Consider the following 8,799-nt stretch of genomic DNA (forward strand, 5'->3'; position numbering starts at 1 on the left):
CCTGCCGTGGGGCGAGCATGAAATTCTGCCCTATAGGTACATAGGAACAGAAGCAGGGTATTCAGCCATTCAAGCCTGTCCTGTTAGTCAGAACTTTGCTGTTCTATGACCTAACCCGATAAATCTGCCGTTGCCCCATGTATCTAGATACCTGGATCTGCCCACTCTCTTTAGACCTCTACTATTTCTAGCTTTCCAACATTTAGAAAGTATCCTATTCTATCCTGTTTAGATCAAAGATGGATGACCTAGTATTTACCTATTTTGAAATATATTAGCCATCACTTTTCCGATTCAATTAATCCATAAATATCTCTTTATAATTTTATCCTTCCATTTACATTGCTTCCTGTGCCATCCACCGATGTGTCATTTAGATATGTGGTTTTTTGACCTATCATCTGAGGCATTTAAAATAAGGTGAATAGTTGAGATCCCAAAAGAGACACTTGCATGACACCACCAGTCACATGCTACCAGTTAATGTACCTGACCATTACCCTGACTCTCTGCCTCCGGCCATTGAGCTATTTTCTTAAGTGGGCCAATAATTTGCCTTGATGTTTATGAACTTCAACCTTAGCTCACAGTTTCTTATGATGGATTCTATCAAATACCCACTGGAAGTTCATGTAAATAATATTCACAGACATTCCCCTGTCAATACTTTAATCACCTCAGCAAATAATTGAATCAGGTTTGTCAAACATGACAGTTTCTACAAATCCATGCTGGCTGTGTCTGATCAGCTGAAAATTGTCACCCCCATCTTTAATTATAGATGCTCGTAATTTTCTGACAATAGACCAACTGGTCAATGATTCCCTGGTTTCCCTTTGTCAGCTTTCTAAATTTCACAGAATTGTTATGGAATAGACAGAGGTTATTTGGCCCATCATGTCTGCACCCACTCTCCAAATGAGCATCATTACTTAGCGCCATTCCTCTGCCTTTCCCCTGTACCCGCTGAACATTGTTTCTATTCAAATAATCATCCAATGTCCTCTTGAATGCCTTAATTGAACCTCCCTCCACCACACTTCCAGGCAGAGCATTCCAGACCTGAACCACCTGTTATGTGAAACAGCTTTTTCTCACTTCACATTTGCTTCTTTTGCAAATCGTTTTAAATCTCTGCCCTCATGTTCTCGATCCTTTTATGGGCAGGAACAGTTTCTTCCTATATACTCTGACCAGCCCCCTCATAATTTTGACCATTTCTATCACATCACCTCTTGGCTGCCTTCTCCCCAAGGAGAATAGTTCCAACCTCTCCAATCTATCTTCATAACTGAAGTTTCTCATCCCTGGAACCATACTTGTAAACCTCTTCTGCAATTTCTCCAATGCGTTCACATCCTTCCTATAACGTGGCACCCAACTGTATATAATATTCTAGCTGAGATCTAACTCGTATCTTGTATAACTTCAGAATAACCTCCTTGTTCAAGAACTCTATGCCCCTATTAATAAAGCCCAGAATAATAAATGCTTTATTAACTTCCCTCTCTACCTGTCCTGCCACCTGCAATGATCTATGCACATATACACTCAGGTCCCCCTGCTCCTGCACCCATTTAAGAAATTTACCCCTGATTGTATATTGTCTCTCTATGTTCTTCCTAACAAAATGCATCACCTCACACTTCTCTGCATTGAACTTCATCTGCCACATATCTGCCCACTTCACCAACTTGTCCATGTCCTTTGAAATTCTACACTGTCCTCTTCACAGTTTACAATGCTTCCAAATTTTATGTCATCCGCAAACTTTGAAGTTGACCCCTGAGCACTAAGCTCTAGATTTTTATACAAACATTGCAGCTTTATATTTTCAAAGTCTCTTAAAACATTTCACAATCTGAAGGAATGAGTCTCCACACTTATTATTGTTTACTTTCTGGCCAAGAGAGTTTGATTGACAGTCATTAACATTTCTCATGTTGTTAAAAGAGTGCTTACACTGTTAATGAATGGACTTGACTTTCTAAGATAAGTTTAATGGACAGTTAATGTACACATGTTCACATATACTAATGATTTGAAAGAAGGAACTGAATGTATTATCAACAAATTTGCAGATGATACAAAGTTGGGTGGAAGGGTGAGCTGTGAGGTGGATGCAGAGGTGCTTCAGTGTGATTTGGACAGGCTGTGTGTGGGGGCATCTGCATGGCAGATGCAGCAAAATGTGGATAAATGTGAGGTTACCCAATTTGGTAGCAATAATTACTTAAATGAGTGTAAATTGAGAGAAATGGATACTCAACGAGACCTTGGAGTCCTCATTGATCAGTTGCTGAAAGTAAGCACGCAGGTACAGCAGGCAGTAAAGAAGGCAAATGGTGTGTTGGCCTTCATAGCGTGAGAGGATTTGAGTATAGGGTTAGGGATGTTCTGCTGCAATTGTATGGGGCGCTGGTGAGGCCACACCTGGAGTATTGTGTGCAGTTGCTATAGAGGGAGTACAGCAAAGGTTTACCAGGATGTTTCCTGGGATGGCAAGTATCATAGAATCCTACAGTGCAGAAAGAGGCCATTCGGCCCATCGAGTCTGCACCAACCACAATCCCACCCAGGCCCTATCCCCATATATTTACCCACTAATCCCTCTAACCTATGCATCCTGGGACACTAAGGGCAATTTAGAATGGCCAATCAACCCAGCCCGCACATCTTTGGACTGTGGGAGGAAACCGGAGCACCCGGAGGAAACCCATGCAGACACAGGGAGAATGTGCAAACTCCACACAGACAGTGACCCGAGTCAGGATTCGAACCCAGGTCCCTGGAGCTGGGAAGCAGCAGTGCTAACCACTGTGCTACCGTGCCACCCTCATATGAGGAGAGATTAAGTCAATTAGGATTATATTCACTGGAGTTTAGAAGAGTGAGAGGGGATCTCACAGAAACTTATAAAATTCTAACAGGGTTAGGCAGGGTAGATTCAGAAGGAATGTTCCCAATGATGGGGACTCTATAACTAGGGGTCATAATTTGAGGATAAGATGTAAATCTTTTAGAACTGAGGTGAGGACAAATTTCTTCAGAGGGTGGTGAATGTGTAGAATTCACTACCACCGAATATAGTTGAGGCCAAAATGTTGACTAATTTCAGAAAGAAATTAGATATAGCTCTTGGGGCTAAAGGGATCAAAGGATATGGGAGGAAGTGGGGGTCAGGATATTGAATTCGATGATCAGCCATGATCAAGATGAATGGCGGAGCAGACTCAAAGGGCCGAATGGCCTACTCCTGCTTCTAGTTTCTATGTAAATGCAGCAACTGGATGAAACTCACTGGGAGGTTAAACATGAAATGTTGATTTCATAAAGCTAAGCATGGAGCGGCACAAATTGGCTGGTAACTTTGGTGATTTATAATTCATGGGGTCACATCTCTTTGCTCCAAGTTTTCGGCCAAGTTGCACATTAATAACAATATGTGTTGCTTGTGCTTACTTATTCTTTCAGCAGCATCTAGCTTATTGTGCCTCATGTAAAGAAGGTTTAATTACACAATGTCATTAAGCTACCATGTGTACACATCAGTTTGAGATTTAATTATGAGTTACAGAGATAGTTCCCAAATGGTACTTGGGAGTGAAGAAAACTGGGGATAGGCTGTTGTAGCAGATGTCAAGCCTCCCACCTTGGTGTGCAACCTCTTAGTGGAAGTTTCAAATCTTACCCCCCCCACAAACCAAGCTGCAGTCATGGTTTATAATGTAGATTGGAGGAGTATCTTCAAACTAGCCACTGCAAAGGCCAATTGCTTGAGATTTTTGAAAAAAAGGAACACATTTGGAAGGGAGAACTGTTAACATTGTCCAATCTCACAGGAAATATTAATCTGTGTTAATTGGCCTCGGCAGTGGAAAAATATTCTAAACCAATACAGTCTTGTTTAAAAACTGCAATGTCCACCATCCTTTTACTGTTACTGTTGCAGATTAAGTCCATTTTGATTAATAACATTGAGATCCTGTGAACGTCACTGTTTACATTAGACCCCCCCAAAGAAATCATCCCTCATTTAATCAGTGTGCTCAAGTTCCCAGTAGATCAGATGCAGAAGGTATTGACCAGTTGTTAGACTTGATTTATAGATGTAGTTAAAAGAGAGAAAGGGTTGTTATTTTACCAAATAGTGAACACTCTCAAAAAATTGTTCATCTGGTTTTTTTTGGAATTATACCTGTAAATAGTTTATTAAACTTTTCCACTTCAATTTTTTTTAGATGTGGTCGTGTTATGCATGGGGATATCGTTAAACTGGTGATTTGGCCATCTTGGTGATCATGTTTGTGATAGTGGAGTCAGACACTTTCGGAACATTTTAGCGGTTATTGGATATGCACATGGAGCACACCAGGATGATAGGGAGTGGGATAGCTTGATCTTGGTTTCAGATAAAGCTCGGCACAACATCATGGGCCGAAGGGCCTGTTCTGTGCTGTACTGTTCTATGTTTGTTATCCAATTTCCATAGCAAATTATCTTGATGAAGATGGATCTAAGAAAAATATTAGTATCAAACAGCAGTACAGGCTGTGATAAACAAAATTATCTTGTCAGGATGAATTAGCTGCTAGGATATCAAAGGTTTTGGTTGGATTATGCGAGGCTTCAAACTGTCTCTTCAGGGGATGGGATACTGCATGATCCTATTGGCCCTTGGATTCAACTATACATCACCCAGCTCCCCTGCAGCAGGGGAGAAGTCAAATCCATATCATTGTGAATGATTCAAAGCTCTGAGATTGACTCCTCCAGTAAGAGAGAGATTGCACCAGCCACATAATGAAGGGTAGCAGCGGAGACAAACACCTGAAGGCATGAGGGTGTCATGGGAACCGGACTAGGAGGGCACATACTAGCAATTAGGCTAGCTAATTTTCACAGAAGGTTGTGCCTAGTGCAAGGATGAACAGGCGTAGGTTCAGCTTCGTAGGGATGTCGGAACACCGATGTCTCTGACGGCTGCTGCCAAGACGGGAGGTCTCTGACCAGCAGATTGGTGGAGGAAGTGTGGTGAAAGGGACTGTGACATTCAACATTTTCCCATCAGAATCATTCCAAAGATTGTCTAGAGATATTATGAGATCAGTCAGTCAGTGGCCCATCCCCTCACAAGAAAAAAAACAGTAAAATGGGGAAATAAGAATACTGATCCAAATTGGTCTTGTATATTTTAAAATGGAATGCCAGTAAAATGGGGAATAAGAATACTGGTCTGAACATTTATTTCCTTCTTGGATGTCATCAGGTTTTAGAGTGTTTGGGGCAGTCTGGCTGAGAGAATAATCAGATTCTGGGCTGTGGCAGGATTCCCTCAGCTCCCTGGGGTTGTGGGCTGCATGCATGTATTCATCAAGGCTCCCTTCGAGCAGCAGGCATGTTCATTAACACCACTATTTGCTTAATGTTCAAATGGTCTGTGACCCCCACAAAAGGATCCTTCAGGAGTGTGCACACTCCCTGGAAAACTGTCCTGACACATGCTTCCAGATGCCTCAACTCTTCAGCCTGCCTGAATGTCTTTGTGGACAGATCCTGGGTTACAAAAGGTATCTATCCACCAAAGACATGGCTGGTTATGTCTGTGAGGAACAAAAACTGAGGAGGGGAAAGCTACAACCACTGCTGTGTGACTACAAGTGTGATCATCGAACAGGTAATTGGGCTTCTGAGGATGTAGTTCTGACATTTAGGCAGATCTGGGGCAGCCCTAAAATAAGTCCCATCAGCGTCTCCGAATTGTGGTGGTTTGCTGTTCGCTGCACAACCTGGGGTTCTGAAGAGGAGTTACATTGGAGACGTTGCCATGGAGAGTGCACAAGGGAACTATTGCCCCATGCTTTTGTGTAATGGGCAGGAACACTCGATTGAACCTGCCTCCCCCACATCCAGGTAGTGCATTCCAGATCTAAACCACACTCTGTGTGAAATTCCTGGACATATTCATTTTGCCTGCTGAATAGTTCCCTGATGCATTATCCATGGCAATACCTCAACCAATCAGAGTCCAGTAGCCAACAAAGCAGTATTCTTATGCAGTATAAATTTGTTGCTCCCTTTGAAATTTGGCATTTTTGCATCTGTCCTGATAAGTGCAAGACAAAAAGTTTCAACAGAATGTCACTATTTTCAGTAATTCAGGTTCTGAATTACTAAATGACTATTTAAGGACTGTTGTAACAGAAGAGGCTTTCATCTTTATTGTGGGAATCTCACACAATGGGCAGGATTCTCCAGCCATGCTCACCCCAAAACCCGCCCGAGGTTAATGGACCTTTGCAGGATCACCCCCATCCACTACAATTCCCATGGCAGACAGGAAATTTCCCCCTAATGTTTCATGAACTGGGCCTTCAACACGACCTGAATGTGCAATATAGAACTTTCTGGAAACCCATTTAATTACTGGCCAGAAAGATGTTTCCAAAATCAAGGATTGTGGCAGGAAATGGAGTGTGAACAATTCTGGGAATGCTAGAGAACTAGTAACCGAACTGAGTCCTGTTGGATAAGGAGGCATTCCTCGGAACTCATTGCCTCATTTCCACTTGGGTTGCTCGACCCTCTCCCATAGGGAGGTGAAAGTCAGGTCCCACAAGCTGATGCACAACATTAAAATAAGTTGTGCAGTCATAAAAGTGATCATTAACATTAATTAGAACTTAAATAGAAATGAGAACAATTAACCTCAGTAGCCTTTGTTCTTGACATCTATGAACTAATTGTCAGTCATTTATGTCTTTGGTACTTTTTTTAATGTTTCACGAATTTACATGTCATCCTTGTGCAGGGGCCATGCTAATATTCTCTGTATCATTCCAATTTTAGTATATTTGCTGCCAAAGCGAGCACAATGTCTTTGGTATTTGTGAGTTGTTCAAATATATTTCTGAAAAGAAACTGGATAAAATGGATCTCACTATTTTAAATCCTTTCGATAATGTGCACTTAGGTAGCAGTTTAATGTACAAACATATCCCAAGGCGCTTCACAGAAGTCCAATTGATAAATATGGGCACAGAGCCTGAGAATAGACAAAGAAAGACCAAGAAATGTATGATGTGGAGATGCCGGCATTGGACTGGGGTGAACACAGTAAGAAGTTTAACAACACCAGGTTAAAGTCCAACAGGTTTATTTGGTAGCAAAAGCCACACAAGCTTTCGGAGCTCCAAGCCCCTTCTTCAGGAAATGTACAAGAAATACAAGAAATGTATGCCAGCTCTCTGTAGAGCAATACAATCAATCTCACCCATGCTTTCCCTATAGCCTTGAAAGTTTACTTCTCCAAAACCTTCATTGAATTTCTATTTGAAATCAGTCATCTCCATCACCATCAGCCTTGTAAGCAGCGAGTTCCGAGCCACCTCCACTCGTTGTGTAAGAAAGTTATTCCTCACATTCCGTCTGTCTCTCTTGTCCCAAACCTTAAATCTGTGTTTCCTAATCCTTGTACTATCAATGAATAGGAACAGCTTTTCTTTGCTTACCATGGATGGCATGGTGGCACAGTGGTTAGCACTGCTGCCTCACAGTGCCAGGGACCCGGGTTCAAATCCAGCCACTGTCTGTGTGGAGTTTGCACACTCATTTGTTCGAAGTGGTGCAGGACAGAGGGAGAGATTCTCAGCAGGAGTACTGAGGGTGAGTAAAGTGCTGTGATTTATTTATTTAATCCGTTTTTTTTCGCGGGCTTTTTTCAAAGGTTTAAACTCTGAGGTAGTGGGAGTAGGCTGCAGGGGATTCTGGGAAATTGTGTTTTTTAGTATAAAAGTCACTCTCTACAGCGGGCAGCGTCGGGAGCGGGCTGTGGAGTGAGTGGGAAGCTGAGTGAAAGCTGTCAGGGCTTTGGCTCACAGGGCTTAGGCGGTAAGGGCGAGGCAGGGTAAGTTATTTTTATTCAAACCTATATAGGATAAGGGTAACTATGAATGATAGGCCAGTTCGGTGCTTCCGGTGTGGGATGTGGGAGTTCCTGGAAACACCTAGCCTCCCGGAGGACCACATTTGCACCAGGTGCGTGGAACTGCAGCTCCTGAGGGACCGCGTCACGGAACTGGAGCTGCAGATTGCTGACCTTGGTCTCGTCAGGGAGAATGAGAGAATAATTGACATGAGTTATAGGGAACTAATTACACCGGGGCATCGGGAGGAAGACAAGTGGGTCACAGTTAGGAGGAGTAAAGGTCAGAAGGGTAACGTACCAGAGAGTATTCCAGTGGCTGTCTCTCATAATAGGAAGGGCTCGGCGACAGGTGTGAGAGGGGAGGGGAGTGAGCAATTAGTGGAGGGGTCACCTGTGGTTGTCCCACTCCAAAACAAGTATATTGTTTTGGATAGTGTGGAGGAGGATGACTCTCCAGGGGTAAGCCACAGTGACCAGGTCACTGGCACAGAGTCAGGCTCTGTGGCCCGGAAAGGAAAGAGAGCAATAGAGGTGGGGGATGCGTTGGTTAGAGGCAGGGACAGGCGATTCTGTGGGTGCGAACGGGACTCCAGGATGGTAGTCTGCCGACCTGGTGCTGGGGTAATGGATGTCTCCAAGCGGATAGGAGGCATCTTAAAAGGGGAGGATAAAGAAACGGAAGTCATTGCATACATTGGTGCAAATGACGTAGATAGGAAGAGCAGGGGGATCCTACGAGAGCAATTCAGGGAGTTGGGAAATAGACTAAAAAGTAGGGCCTCCAGGGTGGCCATCTCTGGGCTGCTCCCAATGCCTCGTGCCAGTGAGGCTAAGAATAGGGAGTTAGTACAATTGAATGCTTGGCTAAAGGA

At 43.2% G+C, this 8,799-nt stretch overlaps 1 non-coding gene across 1 annotated transcript; it reads right to left on the reverse strand.

The window, feature by feature from the left end:
* Positions 1-6,766: 6,766 nt before the first annotated feature.
* Positions 6,767-6,869, reverse strand: LOC144508772 (U6 spliceosomal RNA). Its single transcript, XR_013500337.1, has one exon. It is a non-coding gene; the product is annotated as a U6 spliceosomal RNA (small nuclear RNA).
* Positions 6,870-8,799: the final 1,930 nt, after the last annotated feature.

The sequence above is a fragment of the Mustelus asterias genome, chromosome 20 (assembly GCF_964213995.1).
Source record: "Mustelus asterias chromosome 20, sMusAst1.hap1.1, whole genome shotgun sequence".
Lineage (NCBI taxonomy): Eukaryota > Metazoa > Chordata > Chondrichthyes > Carcharhiniformes > Triakidae > Mustelus > Mustelus asterias.